General features: G+C 33.5%; 1 long non-coding RNA gene across 2 annotated transcripts; it reads right to left on the bottom strand.

The window, feature by feature from the left end:
* Positions 1-10680: 10680 nt before the first annotated feature.
* Positions 10681-20354, bottom strand: LOC131927576 (uncharacterized). 2 transcript variants are annotated; one of them, XR_009383659.1, is made up of 6 exons: positions 20257-20354; positions 19919-19995; positions 19427-19507; positions 17084-17155; positions 16332-16428; positions 10681-10735 (listed from the first exon to the last, which is right to left on the bottom strand). It is a non-coding gene; the product is annotated as an uncharacterized LOC131927576 (long non-coding RNA). The 2 variants fall into 2 exon arrangements; XR_009383660.1 differs by lacking the exon at positions 10681-10735 and adding an exon at positions 12706-12841.
* Between the last annotated feature and the right edge of the window lie 1702 nt (positions 20355-22056).

Consider the following 22056-nt stretch of genomic DNA (forward strand, 5'->3'; position numbering starts at 1 on the left):
TGTTAGGGGCCGAGTCTATACTACGGTGGGATGGTTTTTGTTTTCACCGAGGCCGGTTTCAAAGTTGTTACAGGCATGTTTTGGAATCGATTGGTGTAGAGTTTAAACTAGCGTCGGGGAGTTTGGGTTTCACCGAGGCGTGTTTCAAAGTTGGTACAGGGATGTTTTTGAAGTGATGAGGGAAGAGTTTAAACTAGCGTCGGGGGAGTTTGGGTTTCACCGAGGCGTGTTTCAAGGTTGGTCCAGGGATGTTTTGGAAGTGTTAGGGGCCGAGTCTATACTAGAGTGGGAAGGATTTTGTTTTCACCGAGGCAGGTTTCAAACGGGGACCATCTCTGTTTCGGAGTTGGTCGGGGTAGAGTTTACACTAGAGTGGGACGGTCTTTGTTTTCAACAAAATTGGTACATTGATGTTTGGTACAGGACTGTTTTGGAATTGGTGAGGCAAAGTAAAACTAGGGTCAGGGGAGTTTTCAACGAGGCTGGTTTCGAAATTCGGCGATGTATGTTTCGGAGTTGGATGGGAACGTTGTCACTTGTGACAGTAAACGAAGGGGGATAAATGTTTGTCTGTTACTTTGTCTGTCCAAGTATAGTGTGGGTAGAGGTACGGTCTGTTTATCAAGCGGGTGTTTAGGGACGGGGGTGAGGGCGGCGGACAAAGTTGTCGATGTAATTAGGGTGCAAGAGATATTCAACGAGGAGTGGCGTCTACAAGTTACATAGCCCAGTCTGCTGGAGTAGTGTCTAGGGGTTGTGATATTAGTTGAATAAATATTTGTCTTTAGGATTGTCATACAGCCTTTGTCTCTTAAATAGAATAGAATGGGTAGTGGTACGGTCTGTGTATCTAGCGGTTGGTATTGAGGTTAGGGATGGGAGAAGGGGAAAGGGGTTGTGGACAAAGGGAAGGGGAAGGGTGAATAGTGATAAAAATAACTCACCCAGCCCCTTAATCAATAAAAATTATTGATTTGTACTTTAGAGTGATTAGATTGAATGATATGTATGCTAATGTCATATCATATTTAGTTTTTACGTCATTATTTTGGTGAACTTTAAATGTAGACATTTTAAACGGTGTGTCATTTGACACGACGTTGTTGTTTTTTTAAAACTTGAAGTTTATAATCTTAAGCAAATTTTTACTAAGGTGATCAAAAATTAAGATGACAATGTAAGATATAGAAAAACAAAATACATTGAGTGGTAAAAATAAAAAATTGTCATTAGACGTAATGAATTATGTATAAGTAAACTTTCTTAAAAATTAAAGAAGTTCAAGTCAAAAAGAAGTTTGATGAAAACTGTAATACTAAAGCGAACCTGGGAAGGTAATCTGCTGCAAGACTAAGATATATATTCGTCTTCCTTCTAGGTTCATTGCCTTTTTTGGTTGAGGTTAAACATCGCCATGTTTTCAAATATCGCGATGTACGTCACGTTCTCTCCCCTCTTACCTAGTAATCGCTTCCTCTACCTATTGTTTACAACACGCTTACAAAGAAAAAATATCCCACCCCTCTACTTGAGACATAAAATACAAAAGTGTATTGTGCCTTGTCGTCACAGGAAACAAAAACGGTGGCGTCTAATGTTGTTAACCCAAGGATCGCTTTTGTTGTCACCATGATAATGTATACCTATAAGTTCTCTCCGCCTTTATCGACCTAGTATGAATTTCGCGCGCGCGCGCGTATGTGTGTGGTGGTCAGATCAAAAGAAAATCGGAAAGGTCATAAAAAACTTAATTACTTTTCCAGACTTGTAAAAAACATGTCTACCCCTGCATACCTCACGTACCAACGCACTAAGTCCCCCTGTCGCCCGCGCTTAATGGCTTCGCTTAATTACCTGCAGTGATCGCTTCAGTGAACCCGCTATTAAGCAACCACGGGCCGTGCAGGGGAGGTTCACGGGCGGATCGATACGTAACAGCTGTCGGTAATGAGTAACAGCTGTGGTTAAATCGAAGTCAGGACACAAAGAACTTTCTACTTTTGTCTACAATAGCACACCCCTACCCTCAACCCCGACCATCCCTCTCAATCCCCGACCATCGGTCTAAACCACCCTCACCCCTCTCCGTTTACTATTAAACATACATACAATCAAATAAACAAAACAACAAATTAAACAACAAAGAAAAGAAATATATCAAATAAATTAAACAAAGTAATTAAAATCAAATTAATTAAAATGAATTTCAAACAAATAAGCAAATTACGTAACTCGTTAATAAAAATTAATAAAAATAATACATTAAAATTACAAAATTAAAATTTAAAAAATTAAACTAATTAAAAAAATCAAATCCACTCCCCCTCTCCCCCTCCCCCTCCCTCCCCCTCCGTCTGCATCAAATCCACTCCCCCTCTCCCCTTCCCCCTCCCCCTCCCTCCCCCTCCCTCCCCCTCCGTCTGCCCAATTTTCCTACAAATTCTGGTGTTAGTATGAGTCGCGTCTGCTTTGAGCGCCTATTAAGTTTACAGGATGAAATTTTAAAAGCCTTTAATGAATTGGAAAAACGTTAATAAACAAATAAAATATAAGAAGAGTTTTGTTCTAATTTAGTGTGTGTGTGTGTGTGTGATTGTGTGTGTGTGTATATACGTGTAGCATACGCGTACTAGAAAACCAACAAGGTAATGTCCGGTTGCTCAACCTAATTACACCACCAGCTGTCGCACAACAGCTGTTGCATAATGACCTACGTACTTCGTGGAGCTAACAAAGCGATCGGTAAAATCGATTAACGTGGTAACAGGTGTTCCCACACTTAACGCTGGCTTCGCGGAGAGACACTTAGCTCTTTCAATTAAACGCGGGACCCCTGCTGTGATCGGTTCGGCGAACAACACATAAAATCGGTGAAGCATAACCAATTTAATTAGGCGGGACATCATGCCGTGATGGCCCAGCGGCTGCGATCGATACATTTTTGTCGCCCGTTAAAAAACACGAACCTACGGAGACTTCGTTTCGTCTCAAACCTGACTTAACGGTGGTTGAAAGAAAATTCCAACCCATAAATATATATTTTGTTTTCGCTGACCCTCGCTATAAGCGAATAGTTACAACCAATGTCCTTACTCAGCGTAATTACAGCACCAGCTGTTACGTGATGGCTTCCCACTCTAGTAACCGAGCGGGGAAAAATCAATTAAAGTGGTACAGCTGTTACCACACTTAACGCGGAGACGCGCTTAATGGACCTCATTAAACACCGGACCCTACGGTGTTCGCTTCCGTGAACAACACATAAAATCGACGATGCGTCACAAAATTTAATTAGGTGGGACATCATGCTGTGATGGCCCGTGGGTGGAATCAATATTAACGCGCCCGTTGTCCAGTGTTTGACAAAAACAAAGGATTGCGGATCGATATGTAACACATGTTGCACGGTTGGTTAAAGGGTGGTATACAAAGACTGTTCTAGTACATGCTAGTGTTAGTCTTTTATTTAAAACATACATACATTCAAATAAACAAACCAACAAATTAAACAAAAAGTAAACAAATAATCAAATTACGTAACTCGTCAATAAAAATTACACAATATAAACAAAGTAATTAAATTAAACAACAAGTAAACAAACAAATTAAACAAATTAAAAAATTAAAAAATCAAATGACGTAACTAGTTAATAATAATTAAACTAATTATAAAATAAAATTAAAAATTTAAAAAATTAAAAAATTAAAATCCAATTACGTAACTCGTTAATAAAAAGTACACAATATAAACAAAGTAATTAAATCAAACAACAAGTAAACAAACAAATTAAACAATTTAAATCAAACAAATAATCAAATTACGTAACTAGTTAATAAAAATTAAACTAATTATAAAATAAAATTTAAAATTTAAAAAATTAAAATCAAATTACGTACTTCGTTAATAAAAAATTAATTAAAATTTTAAAAATTCATTAAAACTAATTTAAAAAACGCATTAAAATTACGTAACTAGGTCAATGATTACGTCACAAAGTCACTAATTACGTCACAAGGTCAATGATTACGTCACAAGGTCACCAAAAGGTGACTCACCCTGACCTACTTCCCCACCACCTGCGCCAATGCCAGTTGGCGTAGTATTTTGCTATATGTCATTGTACCTGCGGCTCCTTCACCCTCCGAGTATTTTACTATATGTCATTGTACCTTCCCACCACCACCTGCGCCAAAAATACGACCCAAAAGTGACCTAATATACTACTCATGAGCAGGGATCATACCAGAACATTTTGATGTGTTGCCAGATATAAAGATATTATAAACGCTGACTTATGGGTCGAAGAGATGTTCAACACAACTAGTGTTTTCTTTTGCAATAGTAGTATTGTGATGTATCTCATTGTCTATCATTTCTCAACTTTGAATTTTACAATTAACTAATGAAATCATATTGATACCTTTATGCCAACCTATGTGTTGATCAGTCTGAAATTTTAAAAAGTGTGCTAATTAATATTAATAAATATTAATAAATTAGATATTTTTACGATTTAAAATGTTGCTATAATAATTAATCAAGTGAAGCAGTAGTGAGAAAACCACCACCTCTCTATGGAAATGAGTATAAATTATACAAATATCCTGTGCATTCAGACAACCAAATTCTTAATTGGATATTAACCAACACCAAGCAAGAGATAACACATTAGAAAATGCGACAATGCATGTTCTCTAAATTTAGAAATACAACGAATTAAGGGAATCAATATATTGACTCCATGAAAAAAAATTAATTCTTTAACAACCCAGGATTCTGTTGTTAACACTGATGAAAACAACATCTACTTGCTATCATTCGTGCTGTGTAAGACAACTGGTACTCATTTTAAGTTAACCCTACATCCAAAACAAATATCTTGTGGCCAAATGGCTTAACATAATGAAACTATGTCTCTTTGTTTCATGAGCTCCTTCATGACATTAAAAAATTAACCCGAGGGTTTGAACTCGAGACTTTTCAATTTAGCAACCATGTGATTTACCAAATCGACCACGCCGACCCCATATTTAATAATTTTCAAATTTCGGGTACTTTAAAAAATTAAATTTTTGGAATTTCGGAGCAATAAATCAATTGTTTTTAACGGACCCACAAGTTTAAAATTCATAATGAATTTCTTTGTAAATCGGCACATAAATTTTTTCGCTGAGTACACTGAAATATGGTACAATGTTGTAAATTTATTGTTCTTTTGGGTTGAAATTTTAATAATTTATGAATGGAGGAAATCCTAAGAAGGAGTTATTTTTTTCAAGACAGCCGCCGCTCTCATCTATATACTACTAAAACTCAACTTTGTTTACATGTTTGAATATTTATTTGTTTGTCTGATTTGGTACTGTAAGGAAACTGCTCTATATGGGGTGCTGTAAAATAGTATGTAGGTAGAGAAAAATTTATTTAAAGACGTTAATTAATATATTGATTTATTCATAGGTAGATTAACCACATTGATTTTAAAGTTTTAGAACAATGGCTTAACTTTGACTGAATAGTGACGTTTGATAACTCATTTTCAGTTTTTTTTTTAATTTGTTATTGTGGAGAATCTGCATTATGTGTAGAGCTGTAAAATAAGATTTTGGGTTGTAAATATTGTTCTTTCTTAAACACACTGTAAATTACAAACTAATTTAAAGCCGTTAATTAATTTATTGATATATTCATTGGTAGATAAACCACATTAATTATAAAAGTTTAGAACAATGACTTTAGTAATAGTAAAAAGATTTTACAACAATGTTTTCAATTATTTTTTCTTAAGGCCTATATGTGAATGACTATCAGGACCTCGCGGGGCACAGGGCAGGTGAAGTAGAGCTCATCTGTTTCTATGTTCTCAGCATATGAAGGAATAGTGTGGTCAGAGTCATGCTCGGCCGGAATCGTTTTTTTTTTAAATACAAACATGTCCTCCGCATTCATTCCTAAACACCTCCTTTCTCTCGCTCACAACACACCCGCTGTCACTCGACCAGTCGCTTCGCTTGTACCCTTATTTACTCCGTACAACTACATACACGTCAACACACCCCGGCAGTGCGTCTCGCTACTTTATACATACACACACGCAGAGATCCGCCCCACGTATTTACCTTTCATACACATTACATCATGACATAAATAAGTAAATAGTCCCATCATTGCTTTCTCATTTTTATAAATAAAGAGAACTATTTTTATTTATACCATTGTGAGTTGAAAGTATGTAAATATAATAAGTATATGAAATGTATTTATGGGTTATTTTTAGGAACTCTGGATTCAACAACTGCATACAGAGAAGACAAAAATCAAGAAGAAATTAGAAAATATCCATCTCACTGTTCTGGAAACGTAATTTACAACCTTCTTCAACAGTGGTCAGATTTGACAGAGATTGGCCTGCAACAGCATACATGTTGGATCCAAGGTGTTATAATTGGGATTAGCATAGGATAGAGGACTATTGTAGAATATCGTTTAATTCTTAGTTGTATCGATGTCTACACTATTATATTGTTTAACTGTAGGTTAGATAGATCATAATAGGTGTAATAGGAATAGCCCTTAGTGTGTCTGACTGTAAGTCCACTCACTAGATACAAGCCTTTAGATTGTAAATACAGATGACAGCCGTGTTGACCTGTGTAACCTTGGTGCAGACAGTATGGCCATAGATTGGGTGAAAACCTAGGAAGTTATCAGTAATGTCTGGCATTTTAATTAGGTACGACAGAACTGTGGCGACATGTACATTAGGTTAGGCTTAGTGGGGAAAAACTAAGAAGCTAGGAACTGTGAGGGTTACAGGACAGTTGAACGTTTGCCTTGTGAGGGTGTGGTCGTGTTTTGTTTTTTAAAGTGTGGTAGGGGCTGGGCCCTAAGACTTGACGTTACTGATTTTCTTATTTCTTGGTTTTGACAAGACCAACAGTATCAACCATTAAAGTTAATGAGCTAAAATTGTGTTTGTGTTTTCTTGAACATCTCACTGCAGTCATTGGTACTCACCATACTGATGACGTCATAACATTTTGGCGAAGCAGCGAAAGTTATTCGTAACATTTTTATCCATAACACAAGGATAGGCTTACATCTTGGATCCAAGAAAACCTTTTCATATTAAACAACTATTTATTTTTATCATTTCTGAATGTATATGGTAATTAAAAAAAAGAAAACTGTGGTGTTTTTTTTTTCTTTAGCACATATTGGGTACGCTTGTTTGAGCTAAAATTATTATATATTACCAACCTAATTTAATAATATACTTTTTACTGGTGAAGTAAAATAATTTTTTTTAAATATGATGCTGAAGTAGATTTCACATTTTTTAGAGAACTTAATGGTCAGCACAATTCCAAACTGCTTTACCTGAGAACTAGAGTTGTGTTAAATCAGTGGCAACTTACAGGATCAAGAATCAGATTTATACTCAAGAAGCAAAAGTTCTTGAGTATAAATTTGATTCACAATTATAGAGTTTCACTAAACGTCTTCATTTGCATAAAACTTGGTTGATTTAAAATGAATATCTAATATATTATTTGTTAAAAATATCTCCTAGTCTAAAAAAAGCATACTAAAATGAAACTCTTTTTGTCAATAGAAGGAGATAACTAATACAAATTTCCAATAAAACAGCAAATGAGTTTGGGTAAAATGTTCAGTTGTGAAAAACACGTATTCTATTAACAGAGGTACAATCAAAACAACTATTGTAATTGGGTTTGTGTGTCTATGAAATATCTGATAAACAAGATCAAAATTTATTGTGATCGTCCATAAAAAAACATAAAAATATTATGGGGTTGAGGAGATGCTGACTTTTGGGACAAGAGCAATTGATTCCATTAACTGAGATGACGCTGGCTGCATTTGATAACAATCATGTTTAGAAAGTGACTTGTTTCATAAATTATTTTCAAATAATTGATCAGTAGGCTTACATTATATATTGGGAGATCCAAGGTAGGCTTAAATATTTTCAAATATGGAGGGGGACGTTAGTTTTTGTTACGATGTAGGTGTGGGAGGGGGGAGGACGAGGACTATCGTGTAAAAACGTTTCAGTGTTTATGGGTGCGATCATAGTCATAAGCTTAAAAAGGCAAATCTAGATTGATTTGTGTTTTCTTGATCCTCTCTCTGCAGTCATTGGTACCCACCATACTGATGACGTTATAACATTTTGGCGAAGCAGCGAAAGTTATTTATAACATTTGTATTCATACACAATGATAGGCCTACATGTTGGATCCAAGAAAACCTTTTCATATTAAACAACTATTTATTTTTATCAGTTCTGAATGTATATGGTAATTAAGAAAAAATGACAACTGTGGTGTTTTATTTTTCTTTAGCACTTGTTGGGTACGCTTGTTTGGGCTAAAATTAATATATATTACCTACCTAATTTAATAATATACTTTTTACTGGTGAAGTAAAATAATTTTTTTTTAAAATATGATGCTGAAGTAGATTTTACATTTTTTGCAGCTCTTAATGGTCAGCAGAATTTCAAACTGCTTTACCTGAGAACTAGAGTTGTATTAAATCAGAGGCAACTTACAGGATCAGGATTCAGATTTATACTCAAGAAGCAAAAGTTCTTGAGTATAAATCTGATTCAAAATTATAGCATTTCACTAAACGTCTTCATTCCCAAAAATCTAGGTTGATTTAATATGTATATCCAATATACCATTTGTTAAAACTATTCCTCTTCCAAGACAATCTACTGCAATGAAACTCATTTTATCAATAGAAGGAAAAAACGAATACAAAGTTCCAATAAAACAGCAAATGAGTTTAGCTGAAATGTTGAGTTGTGAGAAACACGTATTTTATTAACAGAGGTACAGTCAAAACAACAATTGTAATTGGATTTGTGTTTCTATGAAATATCTGATAAACAAGATCAAGATTAAGATCTTCAATGAAAAAAACATCAAAAAATTATGGGGTTTGGGAGATTCTGACTTTTTGGACAAGAGCAATGTTTTCCAGAAATTGAGATGCCACTGGCTGCATTTGATAAGAATCATGTTTAGAAAGTGACTTTAAGTCTTTATTTCGTGTAATTAAAAGTTGTTTCATACATTATTTTCAAATAATTGATCAATAGGCTTACATTATATATTGGCAGATCACAGGTAGGCTTAAATATTTTCAAATATGGGGGGGGGGGGGGGGACACGTTAGTTTTTGTTACGATGTAGGTGTGGGAGGGGGGGGAGGACGAGGACTAACGTGTAAAAACGTTTCAGTGTTTATGGGTGACCTCATAGTCATAAGCTGAAAATGTCTGAACTAGATTGATTAAGCATATAGTGAAATAATATTGAATTATGTTGATATTAATTACGATTTAAATAGTATTGTGATAGGTTATAGCTTAGGAGCTATTTAATTGGATCTTAATTTGTACTTATTTCACACATTTAAAAAATAAGATTCAAGTTTAGTAAAAAAAAAAATATGCTTTCTTGCAACAAAGATTTGGAACCAGATTTTCATGCCTATGGTTACACAATTCTTTCACCGTGTCAGTTTAAATCTGTCATAAAAGCTCTGGAGAAAACACAAGACAAATAAAAACAGTCAAATGAAAAACAAAACTTTCCACGACTGAGACGTATATGTATATATATATATATGTATATATATATATATATATATATATATATATATATATATATATATATATATATATATATATATATATATATATATATATATATGTATGTATATATATATATATATATATATATATATATATATATTTATATATATATATATATATATATATATATATATATATATATATATATATATATATATATATATATATATATATATCAATGTGTTTGGGTTAAGGCATTTGTCGGTGCCGCAAGCGCTGCAAATTGAGTCAATTTTATTGTGCTAGTTCAATTTGTTTCAATATTCTAGATGTTTTGTAAGGATCCATATATAAAATGATTGATTAAAATAAATAATTGCTCTTCTTTCTTCATTTTGAATCTTAATTTTAGGCATTCGTGTTAAATGATTTTGCGCCATTTAGACTATTGAATCTGATTTCATCCTGCTTTTCTGTAAAAAATCAATAATATTGTTGAACTGTGTAATTTATATGTATAGCTTAGATTACCACATTTGCACAAGCCTGGCTTATCTGCCTTATATTCTTTCACAATGTTTACAAGCGGACTGCTTTTATTTTACTACTGCTATTAATTATTATATAAATACTTAAATCTGTGCTTAGAAAAAAAAGAGCAACGCTATTTTATAGTCATTCATAAACACACAACATAAAGAAAGGAAAGCAGATGCTCCTTTTGGAAGGGGGGGGGTGGAGAAGATATAAGATAATAATGAGGGGTTAATCAGTTGTTGTGGGGATATTAACTCGTCGTTTTTTGGCTTACATGTATCCATGTAATTTCATATGCTAATTGTAAAATTCAAAGTTGAGAAATGACCGACGATGACATACATCGAAATACTACTATTGCAAAAGAAAACATTAGTTGTGTTGAATATCTCTTCGACCCATTATTCAGTGTTTATAATATCTTTATATCTGGCGACACAGCTAAATGTTCTGGTATGATCCGTGTTCATGTAGCAAAAAACCAAAAGAAAAAAAAAAACTTTAAAAACAATTGTCAATGCCAGATGTTTATTTTTTCCAGAAGTTTATTTTATTCATTTTGTGTTCTGCAAGGGAGAAACATAAAACAGAGTTAATACAACATTACAGTTTTTTTTACAATCCAATATATATATAATATATATATAAATATATATATATATAAATATATATATATAAATATATATATATATATATATATATATATATATATATATATATATATATATATATATATATATATATATATATATATATATATATATATATATATATATATATATATATAAACAAATAATAAATTTCTAAACATATTGACTTTTCCATATTATTTTCTTTTTGATTTACATAGCACGCAAACTTTTGATGCGCATATTTAAACTTGTACATCATAAATCTACGATCGTTTCTAATTAAATACGTAGACAACGTTTCTTTTTGTTATAATTAGATCTTCTCAATCCGTTTTTATATTGGCCTTGGATTTTCCGGGTATTTAATAACAAACTTTTTATGTACTAATGCACTAAAAAGTAGAAAATGAATTATAGACTACGATTTAAACAACTATAAAGAAAAGCGTGGGTCACTTTAGTATCTATTGGATTACTTTACTAATGTTTAGGAAGAGACCCACGCTTTTCTTTATAGTTATTTAAATAGTAGTCTATAATTTATGTTCTACTTTTTAGTGCATTAGTACATAAAAGCTTTTTATTGAAACGTTTTTCATGAAATTTTTTTGAGTACTTTACATGTTTTTACTTACAATAGTTTCATGACTAAAAAAACATTGCGCGCCTATTTCACTTGAGGACGCACTATTGAACTTGATGACGCGAGTGGTGTGGTTCGATAGAAGTTGGTTAAAATTTTAATTCATTCATAAAAAATCAATTAGGCATCCAATTAAGTCATATTTAAAGTCATACATTAATGTTAAGCCATTGTGTTCATGTCTTGCCTAAGTACAATTAAGAACCCTATCTGTCAAGTAGAAGTAGGTGCAATTTCGCTCCGGCGTTTCGATCAATACAGACTGACGACTGACGACTGACGGCGCCCGGGGACAAACTTTCTATTTGACCCCCCTTAAACTTTCGATTTGCACCCTCCTCAGACTTTCGTTTTGCACCACTTTTGATTTGGAATTCCCCCCGCTCAAACTTTTGATTTGCACCCCTCTCAAACTCTCTATTTGCATCCCCCCCCCCCGCCATAAAACTTTCGATTTCCAACCCCCCACCCCGAAAGTTTTTTCCAAACTAATATGCCCCTCTCCCCCCCCCCCCCCCGCTACGCCTCTCCTATAAAACCTCCAGCTTGTCCGCAAACTGAAAGATAGAATAATAATAAATAATATACAATAAATAATAGGCAATATTTAAAGTATCCGTGTTTTACCTACCATATATCACCTTATCAATTCACGAATATTTTTTCGAGTACTTTAAATATTTAAAATTTACAATAATTTAATAACTAAAACCATTGCGCACCCAATGAACGTGATGACGCGTCTATAATAATGCGGAATAGTTGATTAAAATAAGAAGTAGTAATAAGTACATTCAGTGAATAAAATAAATAAAAGATTGCCTTTTATCAATCCATGCTAATTATAATTTTCAAACAATAATTTCCTCTTCCACATCCGCACAATTTGCATTCACATTTTGCTCATTATATTATTGAAACACTAATTCCTTCTAGGACGCCCGTAGATTTGCATTCACATTTTTTTATTAGCGTGAGTTAAATTTATTTTTAAATTACCTCCCTTGTCAAAATTAGAAAAAAAGTTTAATTAATTAGATTTTTCTAATCTACTGTGATTATGTTATTTAAATGTATCCACTTTTTCTGGGAATCTAAACGAAAATGATATTTGACATTAATCTTGTTAATATGTTTTAGCAGTGTGCGTGTATTTAATATTTTCTTGACGTTATGCGAAAGAGTAAAAACAATGGCATTTATAAAATAACCTTATGTCGTTATATAAAAAACACTTCTCACTCATAATAAGACACTGCGGTGCAATGAAAAGCACAGCATGGTGCGATGTTAACGTTTATGGTTCCAAAATCTATAGCGATGACAGAAGGATGGACGGCTAAGGTGTGGAGTGCTTAATTTTAGAGAAAATGATATTGTTGTTCTTTGTTTACAGCCTATTTTCAGAGTAAATATAGGAAAGTTCGAAATGTATGACTAAAATGGAATTAGAACTACAGAGGTTCCATGAACAGTATGTCTCATAATTTATATTACATTGACTTTTAAAATGAATTAACTTATTTAATTAGGATACGTAGCTTAATTAACAACTTAATTTTTTACTGAAACAAATGCTATACTTCGTCATTTTCTGTTTATGTTTAAAATAGTATACAATTGTTTGAAAAATAATTATTTTAAAAAAGTTACCTCCGAAGTATGTCTTTGTTTACTTTTGTTTTACAAACAATTGTTTATAAGAAAATACTTCATCTTGACAAATCTAACGACCCTAAGGGTGTCTAAGGGTGTTTTCGACGATAATAATGTTTTTTCGTTATTCTTCGGGGTAGATCTACGACCTCACAAAATATTAGGGAGATCGTTCGTCAATCTAAATCTATAATAGGCCACGTTCGCACTTCTCTCTCTCTCTCTGTCTGTCCGCAAAATATTTTCGCCGGACATCACATCAGAATCTACAGCGATATATCGAGAACTTTTTACGGACTTTTGTTGAAAATAATATGTTAGATGTTTTAAATGTGTAACCATAATTTTATTTAAAGAAGAAAAATAAAAAAAATAAAGGCGTATTCGAATATAGAAAAACAGTATTATTTATGCAACCGGAAAAGTGTATAAACTTGGGACAAGAACGCATTTAACAATGATGTCGCTTATTGTTTACACTAAAACACTAAAACAAGAGCACGAAACTGATTACGTCATCTTCCGAGTTTAGAATTTTAAAAAATGAACTATTTCATTCAAATATGATTTAGAGCTTTGTACGCTATGAAATGTAGACTACACAATACGATATTCTCGGCCTAAACTTAAAAAAAAAATATTTTATCTATTTGGATTCTAGATCTAGAGATTCTAGATCTAGACTAGATCTAAATCTACGCAAAAACTACACTTAGATGCTACGTCGCTAAGATCTATTCTAGATCTAGATTTAGACTCTATCTACTGTAGAATCTATTCCAAAAATAAATTTCTATAATAAACTTTTTCAGGACTTAAATATTTTATAGAAATCTGTGTTTGTTTAGCAATGAAACTGGCTAATTTTGGGTAAAAAAAATAATTTGAAAAAATAGGCATATTCGTGTAAGTTATTTTTTAAAACTCTTCTTTTATTCTCCATATTTTAAAAGGTACCTAATTAGCTGAGATGGTAGTGTACTTGATACCAGACAGGTGGTGCTGGATCGAGACACACCAAGTCAAACCTATTTTTTTTAAATATGTGAATCTTCCTATTTTAGACTATAAAGAAAGGAACTACTTTGGAAATCTTTGTTTATCTATGCAATTTGCTAATCTCTATAATATATGAAGCAAAGTTGTTGGGTGCCCGACATCGGGCACTTCCCGGCGCCGCAGGCGCTTCAAATTTGGCAGGATTTTGCCTTGGGGCGACAGAACACGGGGGCCGGTTGGCCGAAAAGTCTACGATGTGGGGGTCAAAACTGACCTCGACTGACCGGCGCCTTATATGAGCTATAAATCGAAAAAAAATGTCCACGGAGGAACCTCTTCATAACTCCTGAGGTCGTAGACCGACCCTAGGGCAAATTAATTAAGCATTCAAATCCTCAATGTTTTCGAAAGCCTAAGCGAAGCTGGGCAGCATGCCTAGTTTATTTATATATATCTTAGATAATGAGAATTTAACTCGCGGTCACTTTTTAGCCCTCGTCGAGTGATTTGAGTCAGACCAACAGTTTTTCCATTCCGCCTAATCAACTATAGAGGTGCAAGCAAAAAAATGGAAATATAAAACGAGGTTGAATATCCTAAACTTTATGTTGAAATTACCCTGTTTTTCCCATAAAATACAAAGATTATATAGGAAAATACGACTGGTCAGTTTTGACCCATTTACAGATTTTTTTCCGCAAATGGCGAGTTTTTTCTGAAACCATTAGGTGTTCTCCTACCACTTCACAAAATATCAAGGGGGTCGTTTGGCAAGAAATCTTTTCGTAATAGAGCTCATTTAAAGAGAATTTCACTCGAGGTCCCGTTTTAGCCCTCGTCGAGGGCTTTGAATCAAACCGACAGATTTTCCTACAGGCCAAGCCATTTACCTAGGAGCATGCAAAAAATTAGCCAGATATACTGAATTTAAGTACCCTAAAATCCGCGATGAAATGACCCTCTGTTTTTCCCATAAAATACAAAGATAATATAGGGAAATACAACTGGTAAGTTTTGACCCCTTTACGAAGTTTTCCCAGATATGCCGAGTTTTTTCTGACACCCCTATGTGTTCTCCTACCACCTCAGAAAATTTGAAAGGGTGTCGTCAAACGAAAGTTGTTTTTTTTTGTAATAGAGGCTATATAAGGTGCCGGTCAGTCGAGGTCAGTTTTGACCCCCTCTTCGTGGAATTTTCGACCAAACGTCACCGGCCCTTTTGCCCGTGTTCTTTTGCCCCAAGGTACCATCCTGCCAATTTTGACGCGCCTACGGCGCCGAGAAGGGCCCTATTGGGCAACTGACCATTTTGCTTTTATATATATATATATATATATATATATATATATATATATATATATATATATATATATATATATATATATATATATATATATATATACATACAAATAATAAATTTCTAAACACATATGTAAACCATATTATTTACTTTTCTCATTTATATAGCACGAAAACTTTTACTTCGCATATTTAAACGTGTACATCATAAATCTACCTTTTTTAAAAAAACTCAGTATATTGACAACGTTTTTATTTGTTATAATTTGATCTTCACAATCCGTTTAATAAATCGAAATTGTAAAGATTTGCTGAGTAAGTTATTGTATGCAATTTGTTTTTAATCGTTTTAAAAGTGTATAAATAATAAAAGATCAGGTAAATTTAAATCGAGAGTAAAAAGAGAGAGTGCTGAATTTGTTGATTAATAATTGTGTTATGCTTGTACCTATATGCAGAAGTGACGCAAACAATGTTAATAGTGAAAGTGGCGGCAAGGATTCACGAAAATGAGGTGTATGTCAATAATATCAGACTGGCATGCAGCGAATATTTTTTTTTAAATTTTAAAACATTCTGTTAACATGGTAGTTGGTTAGCTTGCACATATGTGCTCAGGGGATGGGTGAAGAAAGGCGAATAATATATTAGGGCCTGGGTTTGGGAGGTAAGTGGTGTGGGGATGAGGTGCGGCACATATGAACGGGTTTTTCTGAGCCCGGGTGTGTAGCCGTTGTGTGTGTGTGTGTGTAAACATGATTTTAAGTGAACGTGGGTATTCGGATTGGCCATGGATTTTCCTGGGTATTTTTGACGAGCTATTATGCCATTCAAATTTCAGAAAGTCTTAGGTATAACAAGATAGTGTTTAGAAGAAACATACAAACGAAAGTATAACTAAATTTATGTTTAAAAATGTATTTATAAACTTACAGAAACAACCCCAACGCAACGTATTATTTTACAGCGCCCTACAACATACTTTACTTTTTATTTTCTACCATTTGCAACACATCTTTTTTGTCCGGCACTAAAAAAAGAAAAGAACAGTAATAACAATAATTAGTGGTGGTTTTGATTATTGAAATAATGTTTATAAACAGTTTTTCCCGTGTCGCTGTTATACATTTAACACCTATAGCTATAGTTTTCTAAATATTCCTAAATTCTGTAGCTCAATTTGAGGAAGTTTAACGGAAGTGGAAACTACTTTCGGTTTCTTAAAAGTTTATAACTTGCATACTGATTCAGCCCGATGGAAGACATTTCATAAATTAGTATTAGATGGTAAACGAAGAATTATTTCAACTTTTTAACGATTTTCTGTTTGTGAAAGTGACCCTTTAATCTTTTTCAAGCTATATAGACGAAATTCATATACATGTGCAAGATAAAAAAAACATTGTGGCAATGTATGGTTCTCTTAAACATTTGCATAACTTGTTCTGAAATACAGCTGTGGTATCATACTTTGTTCTAGTCCGACAACAACGACTATATTATTTTTAAGGTTTAACAAAACGTTATTATTGTAAATACCACAGACTTGGAAATACATTTTTCTGTTAATTTCTAATTGAGCTGAGGAAAAATAAACGTTAGGATCAATCAAATTCACTTAAAAAATATATTTTTATAATAACAATGTAACTTATAATTTCAATGATTTAAACAAATTTCCGTACCCATATCGGTGACAAACATATGATGTGCAACAATCTTTATGGGTTGAACAGCCTCCACTATATGTGCAACAACTGTTTGATTGAAAATAAAACGTAAATATTAAATATATGTATGTGTATGTGTATGTGTATGTGTATGTGTATGTGTATGTGTATGTGTATGTGTATGTGTATGTGTATGTGTATGTGTATGTGTATGTGTATGTGTATGTGTATGTGTATGTGTATGTGTATGTGTATGTGTATGTGTATATGTATGTGTATGTGTATGTGTATGTGTATGTGTATGTGTATGTGTATGTGTATGTGTATGTGTATGTGTATGTGTATGTGTATGTGTATGTGTATGTGTATGTGTATGTGTATGTGTATGTGTATGTGTATGTGTATGTGTATGTGTATGTGTATGTGTATGTGTAAGTGTATGTGTATGTGTATGTGTATGTGTATGTGTATGTGTATGTGTATGTGTATGTGTATGTGTATGTGTATGTGTATGTGTATGTGTATGTGTATGTGTATGTGTATGTGTATGTGTATGTGTATGTGTATGTGTATGTGTATGTGTATGTGTATGTGTATGTGTATGTGTATGTGTATGTGTATGTGTATGTGTATGTGTATAGGCATAGGCATAGGCATAGGCATAGGCATAGTCATAGGCATAGGCATAGGCATAGGCATAGGCATAGGCATAGGCATAGGCATAGGCATAGGCATAGGCATAGGCATAGGCATAGGCATAGGCATAGGCATAGGCATAGGCATAGGCATAGGCATAGGCATAGGCATAGGCATAGGCATAGGCATAGGCATAGGCATAGGCATAGGCATAGGCATAGGCATAGGCATAGGCATAGGCATAGGCATAGGCATAGGCATAGGCATAGGCATAGGCATAGGCATAGGCATAGGCATAGGCATAGGCATAGGCATAGGCATAGGCATAGGCATAGGCATAGGCATAGGCATAGGCATAGGCATAGGCATAGGCATAGCTATAGGTATAGGTATAGGTATAGGTATAGGTATAGGTATAGGTATAGGTATAGGTATAGGTATAGGTATAGGTATAGGTATAGGTATAGGTATAGGTATAGGTATAGGTATAGGTATAGGTATAGGTATAGGTATAGGTATAGGTATAGGTATAGGTATAGGTATAGGTATAGGTATAGGTATAGGTATAGGTATAGGTATAGGTATAGGTATAGGTATAGGTATAGGTATAGGTATAGGTATAGGTATAGGTATAGGTATAGGTATAGGTATAGGTATAGGTATAGGTATAGGTATAGGTATAGGTATAGGTATAGGTATAGGTATAGGTATAGGTATAGGTATAGGTATAGGTATAGGTATAGGTATAGGTATAGGTATAGGTATAGGTATAGGTATAGGTATAGGTATAGGTATAGGTATAGGTATAGGTATAGGTATAGGTATAGGTATAGGTATAGGTATAGGTATAGGTATAGGTATCGGAATAGGTATCGGAATAGGTATCGGAATAGGTATCGGAATAGGTATCGGAATAGGTATCGGAATAGGTATCGGAATAGGAATAAGAAATAGGAATAGGAATAGGAATAGGAATAGGAATAGGAATAGGAATAGGAATAGGAATAGGAATAGGAATAGGAATAGGAATAGGAATAGGAATAGGAATAGGAATAGGAATAGGAATAGGAATAGGAATAGGAATAGGAATAGGAATAGGAATAGGAATAGGAATAGGAATAGGAATAGGAATAGGAATAGGAATAGGAATAGGAATAGGAATAGGAATAGGAATAGGAATAGGAATAGGAATAGGAATAGGAATAGGAATAGGAATAGGAATAGGAATAGGAATAGGAATAGGAATAGGAATAGGAATAGGAATAGGAATAGGAATAGGAATAGGAATAGGAATAGGAATAGGAATAGGAATAGGAATAGGAACAGGAACAGGAACAGGAACAGGAACACGAAAACACGAACACGAACACGAACACGAACACAAACACGAACACGAACACGAACACGAACACGAATACGAATACGAATACGAATACGAATACGAATACGAATACGAATACGAATATGAATATTATTTTAAAATATACATATTACCTATATAAATATCTATCTATATACATGTATGTAAGTATATATATATATATATATATATATATATATATATATATATATATATATATATATATATAATAAATGTTTATGTATTTTATAGGAAGGCGTATTTAATTTACGTTCGACTCTGTGCATAAACAATGAATTCTAATTTCAATACATAGTTTTAAGTACCATCCTATTTAGTAAAGATAGTTCTAGTAGACTCACCTGTCTGTTTCAACAAAGAGATTTGCCATACACACCAGAAGAAGAAAAAATGCGAACTTCATTTTAATCAGCTCAGTAAATCTAAAATAAAAATCTTAAATATAGTTTTGCGTTTATACAAATGTTTCATCGAAGTTATTATGTATCAACTATTGAATTAATGTACTTATTCCATTCTAAACCGATTACACATTTTACAAAGCCAGTTAAAATACATTGTAAATATCATACTGCAAAACTATTATTACTTTTTTGCATAGAAATAATGCATGAGTGATCACTTCTAAACTTTCTCAAATATTCTTTAAAAAATCTAATATGGAAGGAAAGTAGAATAAGTTCCACTTCCATTTACCGAAAATTGCTAAAAAGTGGACACAGAACAACACATTTGATATAATACTTATATACGAAATGTTGTCAACCTCGTTGTAAATACATACACACACAAACAGACATACAGACAAAATTGCAAAATTAAGTTTTTCCTACTCAGGGAGGTCTAAATCGTCGAGATTTTTGAATACTCTGTTTCGTTTTTTGCCCTTATGCAATACTTCCTCTAAACTCTATATACGAGAGAGTAAAAATATGTAAACATTAAATTTTAAAAAAAATATTAATTTAACTTTTTCAAAACCAAAAATTAAATACATTTTATAATGCTAGATGAAATATATTGTACATGTCACGTGTTCAATTTATTTTTAATTATAATTTATACTTAGAAAATATGTAAACATGAATATATTTTATTGATGCAAATATATTATCTGTAACAAACTATTTACTACAAAGCTAACTTAAAAGCTAACTAATGTATGTCTTACAGAATACACGAGTAGTTTAAATGATGACCGTACATTGAATAGACATTTTATACATGCACGTTTTCTAACGTGGATGATTTCGATTGGCTAGTATTCACAACTCTAGTCTTTAAACAAAACAAAAGTATAAGATTATATTTAAACTTTTAACGAGTTTTCAGCAGATTAGTAATATTATAGTTGAGCAATGAGTGGAGTTTGTCATATTAAATCCAGGCTTCGAAATGAAAGAATACCATAAGTTAGATATATTTTTCCACCATTTGTGTTGGGAGAGGGCGCCTAATACATGGGCAACATCTGGCTCTTCTCATCTTACCACTCTGACATTGTGCTTGGATTTCCTATCCTCTATCTCTAAATGTTCGATAAGTCTTCTGAACCACGTTTAGAATTTCATGATGGGTGCGGTTTGTAAAATGTATATAGATTTACATTTGATACGAAACATGTGGTACATGCGTATCAACATGTTATGCGCTCAGTCGCACCTACATAAATAAAATGAAAAATCATGCACTAAAACATTGAAAATAATGATTTTCTTTAAATATATAATATTACACTATTAGCTGAGCTAATCTAAGCTAATCTAAGGTAACGTAATATAAGCTAAGCAAATCTAGAGCTCAATGGCATAGGCCCGAATGTATCGGATTCCCGTTGACTGGAAAGAAGCGCAAACGGAAAAAAAGCGCAAATAGAAAAAAGCGCAACGGAAAATGCGCTACGGAAAAAGCGCAAAAAAAAACGCAAACAGAAAAAAGCACACACAAAAAAGTGTGCCCATCGAAACATGCGCAAAGAGAAATTTTAGCATAAAGATTTCTTTACGGACTATATGACACCTTTATACGTGATTGTTAGGGCTGCTGTGAGAGGGTCGTGTTTGACCTGACGCGATCTACTACCATTTAAAGAATACCACTACCATGTGCATTCATATCACCACGATACACCACGATACAGGCGATAATTGCTTGAGCTACGCCAATTATTTTCTTGTTCACTATTTATTCAAATACTATTCTCATATAAATAAACATAAATCTATCCTTGATATTGGCATTACACGGAGTATCTATTACATTCTCCCTAGTCCGAACTTCCAAGCCTGCATACTATATTAACCAGTTCCTATCGCAAAACTTCACTTTCTTTCTTCAGCGTCATCAAACATGCATTCGCTATATCTCTCGCACCAACATTCACTCGCACCAAAATATCATGATAAAACACACATCATAATTATTATGTATTTAATATTATTTCATCATGATAACCTACCTACCTACCTACCTACCTACCTACCTACCTACCTACCTACCTACCTACCTACCTACCTACCTACCTACCTACCTACCTACCTAACTACCTACCTACCTACCTACCTACCTACCTACCTACCTACCTACCTACCTACCTACCTACCTACCTAACTACATGCAAAAGAAGAAGTTAAAAACTAACCATCTCACTGTTTTGAAAACGTAATTTACAGCCTTCTTTAACAGTGGTCAGATTTGACAGAAATTGGCCTAAAACAGCATATGTGTTGGATCCAATGTGTTATGACTGGGATTTGCATAGGATAGAGGACTAGGGTAGAATATCGTTTAATTCCTAATTATATCGATGTCCTCACTATTATATTGTTTAACTGCAGGTAAGTTAGATAATAATAGTTGTAATAGGAATAGCCTTTAGTGTGTCCGACTGAACGTCCACTTACTAGATGAAGCTTTTAGATTGTAATTACGGATGACAGCCATGTTGACCTGTGTAACCGTGGTGGAGACA

The sequence above is a fragment of the Physella acuta genome, unplaced genomic scaffold (assembly GCF_028476545.2).
Source record: "Physella acuta isolate Inbredline_101_S28 unplaced genomic scaffold, ASM2847654v3 ptg001420l, whole genome shotgun sequence".
Taxonomy (NCBI): Eukaryota; Metazoa; Mollusca; class Gastropoda; family Physidae; genus Physella; species Physella acuta.